General features: G+C 45.3%; 1 protein-coding gene across 2 annotated transcripts in view; it reads right to left on the reverse strand.

The window, feature by feature from the left end:
- The window catches only part of SMS (spermine synthase), a 707,978-nt gene that overhangs the window by 284,583 nt on the left and 410,750 nt on the right, over window positions 1-12,645 (reverse strand). The gene's annotated exons all lie outside the window — the stretch shown is intronic.

Consider the following 12,645-nt stretch of genomic DNA (forward strand, 5'->3'; position numbering starts at 1 on the left):
TTTTGACAACATCTCTGGTAAGTGGCTGCAGGCCTCGTAAAAGAACCTGTACTTCAATTTCATCCTCTAGCTCTGATAACTTTTTTGACTGCCAGGCCATAAATTCACCTACATTTAATGTCACTCTGACACCGGCAACAGGACTTGTATCCTGCCTTCCTTATGGTACGATTCGAGAAGAAGTGAATGTAAAGAACAGAAGTCATGCTGAGGTGCTTCTGGAGGCTCAACCGGCGGCATCCTCGGAAAATGACTTACCTGTCATTGAGTGTGACACAAACTCAAACCCAAACAGCCATCAAACGACCGACCCCCATCAATATGGAGCTGCAGAGCTGCTGTTGACTGAATCTTTACTAGCCTCAGCGGGCTGCATGTTGGAGCAGGACAATGTCCACATGAAATCAAAAGAGAGCAATCTCCCTGACATTGTGGGCACCCCGGTTCGGCTATCCAGCAGCTACAATTTATACCTGTGTAATAACAGCTTCTTGGCTCAAGTCGAGAAAAACGCTCTGGCAGAAGTCAAGGGAAATACGTTAGCCGACGTTGTGATCGACAGCAGAAACAACGACGGGAATAACATAGATGAAACTCTAATACAGGAATCGCAAGCCGCTACTGCAAAGGATACAAGAAGTCCTAACCGGCGGAGCTCGCTTGCCATAGCGGACCAAGTACTTAAACACTTAACTAAAATAAATACGATACTAGCAAGCCAGCAAACCTCTTATAACGAGGCGGATGTACTGTCCATGGAATTGCCACCGGCACAGGTGCCGGTTGCAGATGCAAACATGTCTCTACCCTGGAATACCCCAAAGCAGCTACCAGAAACATGGGAGTTTGCCGAAAAACAAAAACCATGGCTAAACCCTATGGTGAAAAGGAAAAGAACCAACTCCATAAATGAGGACTCTATTGATCTAATGTTCGTATCTCAAAAAAGACATACTAAAGAAGGATGTGTAATCGGTCGTGATGAAAATAAGGATGAGTCAGCACTACTGAAAGTTGGTTCAAACAGAGATAAAATACGTACCAAAGAAAACAACCCATGGAAACCTAAGTTAACAACATATAGTATATCATCAAAGATCGCCAAGAAAAGAAAACCTCAAACTCAAAGTATGGCAGAATGCTTATCAAAGGAAATCACCAGTGAACTAAACACACTAATAATGGCTGCTCATACGATTTCGATGTCACCATACATGAAATTATATGAACAGCTGAACGACAATATAAAGGATCAAACAACACTTTTGGCAATGTTGAATACCAAAATGAGAACTGTAGAGCAAGAGCTGACGAGAACTCAAATTCTGTCAAATGAAAACCTAAAATCTGAGACAAATGTGAAGATCATTCTAGAGCACACTATGAACAGCGCGATTGATAAACGTCTGTTTGAAGAAGTAGCTCGAGAAGCGATTGCTCTGCTAAAACACCAAAAGTCGAACTTCAACTCCATGGAACAGCCAGTAAAACTGAATGGCGAGTGCCTTGACAGACGTGATGAGATAATACCTGTAACTAACGCACCACAGCATACTTGAACAAACTGTGGAACCTCTGACCGACAAAGAACTCTGACCGACAAAGAACTAAATTCAAACACTCAAAAAACACATCATGGCAGCGGATGTACGAATGATCTTCCGTCCAAATGCAAACAAAAACTGAAAAGAACAAAAGAAGCTCAGGAATGTAGTATTACTAGCGGTAACCGCTAATTACATCCAGTTCACATTCCTGTAGCCATGCTGGAAAATGCGCTGAATGCCACATTGGATCAATCAGTGTGTGTTAGCTCCACTGTGAAAATGGACCAGACTCCGTCTAATAAAGGCCCATCACCTGCAAAATTGCAGAACCCTAAAGATGCCTTGACGGACCATGATCACCGAAAACCAGTTACTGGTGGTGATCTAAATGACACTGAAGTAGCCTTGAAAAAGCAGGCCACATCTACTTCAAAGGACGTGTTTTCAATTTTTGAACCTAAAAAATCGGAGATTAAAAAAAAATATAATAACCAAGAGGTGCTGATAGCCTTGAAAAAAACCAAGAACATGAGAAAGAGTAAAGACCAAAAAAGATCTAGTGTGCGTTCTTTTCTAAGAAATATAAAAGGCTTCAGCATTACAACAACTACTAAGCAACTCTCTGAAGTCATCACTAATGACCACCCCAGCACACAAACGTCAAATCAACCAGCTGGGCAACAGACTAGTCATGAAGTTGAAAAAGGCACAATTATCAGAAAGGAGAGCTCTCTAGAAGATCTATTAGATCTCTCGACATACGAGCAGAGCGAAAGCGACAAAAGCGGCTGGACCGAGACTCCAGATCCAACAACGAATGAAGAGAGTCTATCGGCAGAAGCTGTAATCAGTATTGACCTCAGATCCCCCTTGCATGAAGCGAAATTATCTGAGGTCAAGAAAACTCACAAGAAGCAGCCTATCCTTCAAAATATTCCATCTGGTAAAATCAGTTGGTAACTAAAGAACCCGAGCATCAGCAACGATGCATCACCATGGAGCAATCAAGGCAAGACAGTCCCTTCCCAAAACCGGCAGTCAAAACTCCAACGACCTGTATAACGCTAGAGGAGAAAAGAGCGTTAACAATAGCTAGTAAGAATCGCGAACACTCCAATGCTAAATTTACATCTCGAAACCTGGATCTGTGGAAGTACGAACAAGAATTTGAGGCTCTGGAAGCCAAAATGGCCCTGATGGATGTCGGACTAATCCCAGCCAAGATCCTTGAGGAAACAGAAGTCCAGAAATGAAGATGATAATCTAACTGAGTTAACTCCTTTGCAACAAACCCATGGACAGATGACGCAATCAAAGATATCGCCTGACTTACATCAAGTAATGTCTGAAAAATTCAAATCTAATGTAAAAACAACTACAACCGACAGTAAAAAGTCTGGTCTCCAAATCCGGAATTCCACGAAACCAGGGAAATATCTCCTGTGTGTGGAGCGAATAGTGAGAGAAAAAGATGGCCTCTTATTAAACAGGAAAAACGTGATGAGACTAATACATCACATCCCGCAACTTAGAACAGTGGTTTCTGAAGACATTCAAGTAGTCGAATTTGAAGATGAAAAAAACAACGACTGTGTGATACTTCACATAGCCTCGAAACTCATTCGAGACTCCCTCTTACAGACTGGCTCAACTTTTAACTCCCTAGGGTTCGACATAAATGAGATCCGATATACAAAGGAGAAACAACCATCAAAGGAAACAAGATCATTCTATGATTCAAAATCAACGTATAACAAAAGATCCGCAAAGGAGATAGAAGCAAATACCCTGAAGAACAAACACGCCTCGCCCGAGAGAGAAATCTCTGGGAATAAAGAAACGAAGATAGCTTCAACTGCAACTAGGACAGGAAAATCTGACACCAAAGGCCAGAGGAACTCCTCCTCGAGTAATGAAGATCTTGACTGGACATGGGTTGCGAAAACCATCAACAACACTAACAATAGCTAATGCCAAAAGGCCGATGAGTCCGGCAAGATATGCATAGCCTCATGGAATACAAGAGGCTATATGCATCTGCTTGGAGAGATCCCAAATGAACTAAAGGATATTGACTTATAATGCCTACAAGAGACATGGTTAATAGACACCCCAATCGCAGATGGGTTTGAGATTGCATTCAACCAGGCACTAAAAGGGAAAAAGGGACGTCCCATGTCAGGAATGTTGACCCTTGCAAAAATTAAAAGTGGCATACGCATCTTATCTTCAATTAATGTTTCATCGTACATACAAGTTTCCAAGATCAAACTATCGATGAGTACAAGGAAAAACGAGAACCTATTAATGTTGATAAATATCTATTGGCAACATGCTGCAACTAAAGCAGAGAAGTTTATTGAAACCATCTCAGAAATGATCTGCAACATTAAGAGGACGGAAAAAAATGTAAACATCTTAATATGTGGCGACCTTAGTAAAAACTGTCTACCAAGTGGACAGGACGAGAAGGAAAAAGAAGGAGAACAAGCGGTCAAGCTATGGTTGAATGAAATGAAATCCTGGAATCTACAGATGATGAATGGGGAAGTCATGGGAGACATCTCCCCTCAACCAACATGGCGGAGTAATGCGTTAAGATCAACCATAGATTATATGTTTGCAAACGAAAAACTGAAAAGTGAAGCTACACAGTTAAAAATTATCGAAATGAAACATAGTGACCACAGTCTAGTAAAACTGTACTGGAAGTCAGAACATATGGAAAGCCGAGCTGAAATTGTCAAAAATGATTTAGCGATAGAACCTGGTCGCAATCGATTACGTCTAAATGCGACCAAAGTGAACTCACTGCTAAAATCCTTGGAAGAAACATCAGAGGTAGACAAAATTGAATATATAACCCTTCTAGAGATATATTGAGAGAAGAAATCCTGTAAAGCCAACATGTATGGGATGAGGAACTTAATGAAAAGAAAAAAAAACTGAACAAGGAACTAAGAATGCTCAAAAAGAAACCGGATCTGAGCAACAAAAGTACAGTAAAACATCTTAAACAAACCTATAAGAACTGGCTCCTCAGCCACAAACATATAATGCTGCAACGGGATGCGGAAAGCATGATGAAAACATTAGCTAAAAGAAATACAAGTGAGTTTTGGTCCTACCTGAATAACATCTCAACTCCCCAAGGTGCCATAATAAAAAATACAATACCAGAAGAACTATGGGTGAAACATTATGCGGGAACATTCTATAATAACGACATCAAAATAGAAGAGTCCACCACATTAGAGAGTGAGTGGTCAATCGTTATAGAAAACATTAGCTAAAAGAAATACAAGTGAGTTTTGGTCCTACCTGAATAACATCTCAACCCCCCAAGGTGCCATAATAAAAAATACAATACCAGAAGAACTATGGGTGAAACATTATGCGGGAACATTCTATAATAACAACATCAAAATAGAAGAGTCCACCACATTAGAGAGTGAGTGGTCAATCGTTATAAAGAAAGAAGATATCTCTCAAAATATCATGAGACTAAGTACATCAAGAGCCCCAGGACCTGATGGGTTAATTAATCACCTGTTAAAACAACAGCCTGAACTATAGACAGAATTCTGTTATCTGCTGTTCTAAATTATCCTAGACAACTGAAAAATCCCTACATCTTGGAAGAGCGCTATTGTTATACCGATCTTTAAAAAGGGGAAGCGTGCCGACCCAAGCAATTGGATTAATGACTCCAAACGATATGATCCTCGGCAATCAGGATTTGTAAAAGGGGTCGGATGTGGCCTGAACTTAAAGATCCTGAACTTCTTAAAAATGGAAGCCATCCGCCAAAATAGGAAAATCTATGTAGCGCTTGTGGATCTATCCAGTGCTTTTGACACAACTGATCGAGAGCTACTGTGGAGTAAGATGAAGAAATGGAAATGTTCCGAAAATCTACTTCAACCAATAAAAGAACTGCACACAGATACAGAAATTAAGGTCAGACTGGACTCCAACAGAACTTTAAGTAAGGCAATACGAACAAACCAAGGCGTGAAACAAGGCTGTCCCTTAGCAGCCACGCTGTTCGCCCTGTTCCTGTCTGATATTGGAGAAAGTCTAGAATCCATAATCTCCTTTCCACCCAAAATTAATGGATCACGGTTAAATTGGATGCTCTACGCTGATGACATCGCTCTACTAGACTTAACTCCAATTGGCCTGACAAGAAAATTAAGACCTCTAGAAAGCTACGTGGAGAAAAATAAACTAAAAATTAACTCTGCAAAATCGGAAATAATAATCTTTCAAGACCTTACAAGAAATAACGAGCAAAATAAAAATCGTGCACCTAAATGGAGCTTACACAAAGACAACTTGAGATTTGTGAAAAAAGCAAAATATTTAGGAATGTGGACATAAATGATGCACCATGGGCAGAGAACGCAAAACAGAAATGTAGACATTTAGCATGTCAAGGAGTGATTATAAACAAAAAGTTTGTGAAATTTTCTCTCCTACCTGTTCTAGCCCATTATAACCAGAAAGTTATACCAACACTGATATATAGTGCGGAAAGCGCACTGGGAGTATCTGCAACCCAATGGCCAGAACTGGAAAACCAATACTGGAGGCGAGTTCTACACCTACAAAAGGGAATCTCGAGTGCCTGCATTCGATATGAACTTAATCTAATATCTATGCAAGCCCGAGTCCTATGGAACATGCTATCCATATACAGGAAGATAACTATATCTGACTGCACCCCCCAGAATAAAATACTACAGGATGCCCTGAAGGGAAACTCGGAAACAGTCCTATCTAAATGGCCAATCGGATGCAAAAACAAGCTAGCGGAGCTAGGCACTGATCAAAAAACCCTGGAAACCAATCCGAACTCTGTCATGCAAAAGTTATGGGAGTTGGATTGGTGTCTGACAGTTGATGATCGAAATCGGCATAAATTAATGAAAGATGCCGCAATAGAGGCCAAAGATCGGAACGTAATGTTACAATACCTGACGAAATCACTGAGTACCAGACACCAAGTGACGTATATGAAATTCCGAATGAATCTATATAATACAAGAGTAAGTTATGCCATAAGAACTCGGAATGCGTCAGCACCACTAAGTTGTTGATTCTGTACTAAACAGCAGGAGACGCTCAAACATCTTGTATTGTATTGTGAAAACCTGAAAGACATGTGATCTGTGCATTTAGGAAACTTAGTAAAACAATACTCTACCTTGTGCGGAGATGAGTTGTGGTGTACATTTTTCAACCCGCGAGAAAAGGACATTATTGGGTTGACTAATTTCCTACAAAACCTGGAGATCGTGCTAAAAATTTAAACTATACGTGTCATGGAAGCAGAGTCCAAATAGGTGGGAATAAGGAAGACCGGATGACCTACTCATGGAAAGAAACAGAATCCGCAAATTAAAATATGGACAGGAAATGAGGAGCTGGAAGGCGGGTGGGAGGGGGAGAGACACACGGGGCAAAAGCGGGGGTGGGCGGGAGGGGGAGAGACACACGGGGCATGAGCGGGGGTGGGAGGGGGAAAGACACACGGGGCAAGAGCAGGGGTGGGAGGGAGGGAGAGAGAGACACACGAGGCATGAGCGGGGGGTGGGGGGGAAGGGGAGAGAGACACGGGGCATGAGCGGGGGTGGAGGGGAGGGGGAGAGATACACGGGGCATGAGCGGGGGTGGGTGGGAGGGGGAGAGAGACACGGGGCATGAGCGGGGGTGGGCGGGAGTTTGGGGGAGAGACACACGGGGCATGAGCGGGGGTGGGGGGGGGAGAGAGACACGGGGCATGAGCGGGGGTGGGGGGAGGGAGAGAGACACGGGGCATGAGCGGGGTGGGGGGGAGGGAGAGACACACGGGGCATGAGCGGGGGTGGGGGGAAGGGGAGAGAGACACGGGGCATGAGCAGGGGTGGGGGGAGAGAGACAAAGGGCATGAGCGGGGGTGGGGGGGAGGGAGAGACACACGGGGCATGAGCGGGGGTGGGGGGAAGGGGAGAGAGACACGGGGCATGAGCGGGGGTGGGGGGAGGGAGAGACACGGGGCATGAGCAGGGGTGGGGGGAGGGAGAGAGACAGGGCATGAGTGGGGGGAGGGAGAGAGACACACGGGGCATGAGCGGGGGGTGGGGGAAGGGGAGAGACACGGGGCATGAGCGGGGGTGGCGGGAAGGGGAGAGACACACGGGGCATGAGCGGGGGGTGGGGAGGGAGAGACACACACGGGGGAAGAGCGGAGGATGGGGGGGGGAGAGACACATGGGGCATGAGCGGGGGTGGGGGGAAGGTGAGAGAGACACACGGGGCATGAGCGGGGGTGGGGGAGGGAGAGAGACACACAGCATTCGTGTGCAGGCGGCAGATCCCGCTCCTCGGCCCTCAGCTGGCCACCGTGTGCCGATGGCGTGAGCGGGGGGCTGGAGGAACAGGGGAGACACGGAGCATGAGTGGGGGTGGGGAGGACAAGAAGGACACATGGGGCATGAGCGGGGGTGGGAGGAACAGGAGACAGACACAAGACTTACTGTGCAGGCGGCGAGGAACAAAGATGGCGGGCGTCTCTGAAGCCAGACGCACTGCACGCTTTCACCGCATCCAATGAGAGAGCACGTCAGATGTCCGCGGACATCACGCAAGCTGCTGGCCTAATCACCGTCCTGTCCGCGGAGCGAACAGGGAAGTGTGTCCGCGAAGCGAACACATATCACTAATTTTTTTCACTTACATTTTTGTCATTTTTTTAAAAACTACTGGACGGATTTACACCAAATTAAGCAAAGCACGCTTTCGGGACCAAGCCGCCGCTCCTGCCGCAAATTTGGTGTAAATCCGTCCAGCGGTTTGGGCTGTAGGCGTGAGCAAAGTTTTTCCCATTATGTCTATGGGAAAAAAAAAAGTTTTGGGACCCCCCCTATAACTTTGCCCCCCTGGACGAATCCTCACCAAACTTTGCAAAAAAAATCAGAGTGACCCAAATACTTTTTTTGCAAAGTTTGGTGAGGATTCGTCCAGGGAGAGCGAAGTTATAAGCCGTCCAAAAAGTGTTCTTCCTATGGAAACACCAACTTAACCATAACTACATGGCCACTACCGTGCCCATGTAATATATATAGACTGGGAAGAGGAAGAGTGTGACTAGATGTTATGTAGATTACCAGGAAGTAAATGGACCATTCTCGGCTATCAACCCAGGAAAAAGAATGTAATTAAGAACATTTTGCTTACTTGTACACATCCCATGTCCTCCGATTAGCATATTTATTAAGCTGTTCGTGAAAATATGTGGGAAAAGTCAATATATATAAACGAAGGCTTGTAGCGTGCTTATTAATTAAAGTATGAAGACTAGTAATCATAAACAAAGGATTTGCGAGTATGCATTTAATTTCCTTAAAAGCGTTGCCGGACAACTACCGACTGCCTAATCTCGCCACTTGATGGCACCATTGCTTCATCTTAAAGTTACAGTGCAACAGTAAACCGCAATGGGAAACAGAGAACGAAGAAGCAAACTAATGCAAATAGCTGGCTATTTTACAGCTATGCGACCAACGTCAATGGATAAAGGTTCTTTAGAAGGACCTACTGGGGGAGCATATAAATTATGAAAGAGATTGCACGGGCAATACAACTACTTTGTCAACAAATATTAGTTAAAAACTAGAAACGTAGACGCGGCTTATATGATTCCAACCAATACGCTGCCTACCCAGGATACCATATCCTGCAGAAAGACCTCGTAAATTGATGAAAAGCTATGACTGAAGCCCTTGCACTCAATGCATGTGCATGAATCCCTGCTGTGGGAAGTGGGCCTTATCCTGCAGCTTGTAGGCTTTTGTGATCTCTGACACCATACAGACTGAGGAGCTCGACCCCATTGAAGGGTAAGTCCGAAAACCTCTCTTGAATGGCTGAAACTTGATGGCCTTCAGGAACGCTGGTCTGTGAAGAGCCGCACCCATGGCTATACCTGGAGCAGCCTTGTCCGGATCATGGTAGGACGCCTCCATCTTGTCTCAGTCAACCCAGAGCGAAAACCGAGCCGATACTCAACTGGAAGCAGGGTATCTTATCCCCCCACTCCTTCCAGAATTAAGTTGGTGGCTGCCCTCAATGCCTCCGCGTTAGCTTGACTGAAACGGAGAGAAATTATGGCAGAATGGCCTGTGGGCTGCCCCAGCATACACAGTTTCTCACCATGGCCAAACTGAAGCTGGATTCTGCCAAGGTGTTACTGGTTCTCCTACCAGATGAGGTTGCAGATGGACTCCTGGCACCAACTGCAAAACTCTCTGGCCCACCTACCTGAGGAATCTCAGGCACAGGGAGCCCAAAATACTCTGCAAGATCCAGAACTCTCATGGAAGGTTTAAGCCGACGTTGGAGACTCCTCTTCAACTTCCCCTGAAACATCTCGGGCCCCAGATCATTCCCTGGAGGTCCAGGAGGCAGGGGAGGCAATGGTGGAGGAGGATTCTTTGGTAATGAAGGCTTCAAAGGCATTGGCAGAGGGACGGTAAGAGGCAGCAGTGGCTGCAAAGGGGTCAGCTCTGCCAGCGTTGGCAGTAGTTGTCGAACAAAGGTTGTGTGTGGTGTTTTGAGCCCCGAGACCGATGCCAGTCCGGAACCCTGAGGATTGTCTCACTAGACCTCGGGCGTGGGTGTATCTGGCAACAGCATCTCGTGCATAATGTAATGTTATTTTATAGCGCCTTTTCCCATTGGTATGGTCTCAAATCGCTGTAGGTGAACGCCCTTGGCGGACCGAAGTCCAAAGTATGGGAAGATTCGTCAGAGGAGTTTAGAATGCATGTTTGCATTTTAGTCAATACGAAGGTAGATAGGAGTGGCCAAGTCCCTGCTGCCGACCCATGTCGAGCTCACTTGTGGGTATGTGCTGTGAGGTTGTCAGCAGAGTATGAGAGTGCAGGAGACCAATTAAGTGTCCAGCTAGACCACATTTTTGTTGTGGGACATAGCTGCATTCTAATGGCTGAGTTGTTGTGCAATGTGTATTCAAGTAGTGTATGATAGCAGATGCGTGCGTGTGGGTGGCTGTCACTATCTTCGTTCGACATGGAGTGCAATACATATCCGTGTATCCTGGCTGAGTTTGAAATACACCTAGATTCAATAAATTACAATACATACTCGCCTGCAAGGACTAAAAAAACTCCTAACACTACTACAAGTACTTCTGTGGTAAATTTAGCTTCTAACAACTTCGTAAAGTCTTTTGATTTCCAACTACTTCAATATTGACTACTTCTTTTGTGAAGCCATGAAACACATCGTTGCTGTTTGTTCCACACTTATGATTGCCACATGCAAAGCAGGTTATGCCCCTCTCTCTCCTTGTGAAAAGAAGGGCTGCTCTCCTGCCATCCTTTGGTTCCCACTCTATCAACCAAATGCTGAAAATGGATTTCTCTCACACTTGCACTTTGTGGGCTTAGGCAATGCTTGTTTGGTTCTTTTACAACTATTGCCTCTTTCTCAGACTGACCATAGGGTTTACAATCAGCTTGCTTCTTTATTGCCCTCTCTTAAGCTTTGTTAATGATGGTTCTTGGCTTGTTCCAGTATTGCCCTCTCTTGGCTTTGGCAATACTGGTTCTTGTTAATTGGCTTTAGTATTGCTCTCTCTTGGCTATGGTAATAATAGTTTGTGCCAGCTTCTTTTAATATTGCTCTGTCTTTGTCATGAGAGGACAAAGGCAGTGAATATAGCAAGGGAAATGTGCACAAGATCACATCGTGAATAGCTTTGAGTCAAACAACATGCACTCGGGAAACAAGACACATGTACACTAAAACCCAGGATGTGCAACTAGAGCATGATAAGAATAAAAATATACAAAAAGGAATGTGGGGTAAGCGCTAAGAAGTTCCTAATGATTACAAAGTCTCTGAAGTCAAACTATCAGCTGCACCTCCTCAGAGGTATCACTTTCCCCCAGAAGCTCACTGTTTCCAGACCTCTGGTCCGCTCTCGGCTGGACTATTGCAACAGCCTCTTTCTAAATCTTTCTGCCTCTATTCTTTGACCTTTACAACTTATCCAGAACAGGACTGTGAGATGTGTGCTTGGCATGAAGCCCAGGGATCATCTCTCTGCAGCTCTGAAATCTCTTCACTGGTTCCCCGTGGCTGCAAGGATCAACTTCAAGACCCTTTGCATGGTCCACAAGGTTTTCTGGGGCTTGGGACCGCTCTACCTCCAACTTTCTCTTCCAAAACATCCTTCTCGAGTTCCCCGCTCATCCACCTCCAACTATGAGGGTCAGATGCTTCTCCAAGCAGAGAGTTTGGGGCAGATCTATCTCCTCAGCTGGAGCCTCCCTCTGGAACAGCCTCCCTGCCTCTCTCATACTTGAGCAGAACCACCTCCGGTCCGGAAGCAACTCAAGACCTTTCTTTTCGCTTCTGCTTTCTCTCTTCCTCTCCCCTGCTGATGCACCTGACTGCTCCGCGCACTGGTCACCCTCTGAACTCGGGCCCAGTCTCCTGCAAATCCAGTTGCCTTTGCACTGCCTCCGGGCTCCCCAGCACTTAAGGGTCTGCATTTGCAATCCTACAGTCCCTTCCCTCTGCACTTATGAGGCACCCGCTGGCTGCACCTCCCCACTTCCACTTCCCTCTGGCACTTCTCCCCATCCCTTTTCCCTGCACTTGCACGATCCAACTGACACAAAGCCTAGTAAGATCGTTATTTTTGTCCTCCCTGTGTTTCCCCCTCGTCTTGTCACGCCTAGAAAGACTTGTGTATAGGCGCGTTTTAAATGCCACATCATATATCATATCATACAGTGGCTAAAGTCAAAAGTGCTGCTAGATTTGAGACAGAAGCAAGGTTCAAGATAGACCTGGATTCAATACAGTGGTTAAAGTCAAAAGCGCAGCTAGATTCAAAATAGTGGCGGGGTTCAAAATGCATCTAGATTCAATACAGCATTACTGGAGGTAAAAACCTGTCGGAGTCACCCGCGGGTTTACATCAGGGCCATCAGAAAAGGGTCTCTGGTGACTAACACGGATTACTGCCGGGGACCGTAATCAGAAAGGATGGTGTGCCATTGTTATCCACTGCTGAGGTTTA

This window comes from Ambystoma mexicanum, chromosome 7q, assembly GCF_040938575.1.
Source record: "Ambystoma mexicanum isolate Mex_15411 chromosome 7q, UKY_AmexF1_1, whole genome shotgun sequence".
Lineage (NCBI taxonomy): Eukaryota > Metazoa > Chordata > Amphibia > Caudata > Ambystomatidae > Ambystoma > Ambystoma mexicanum.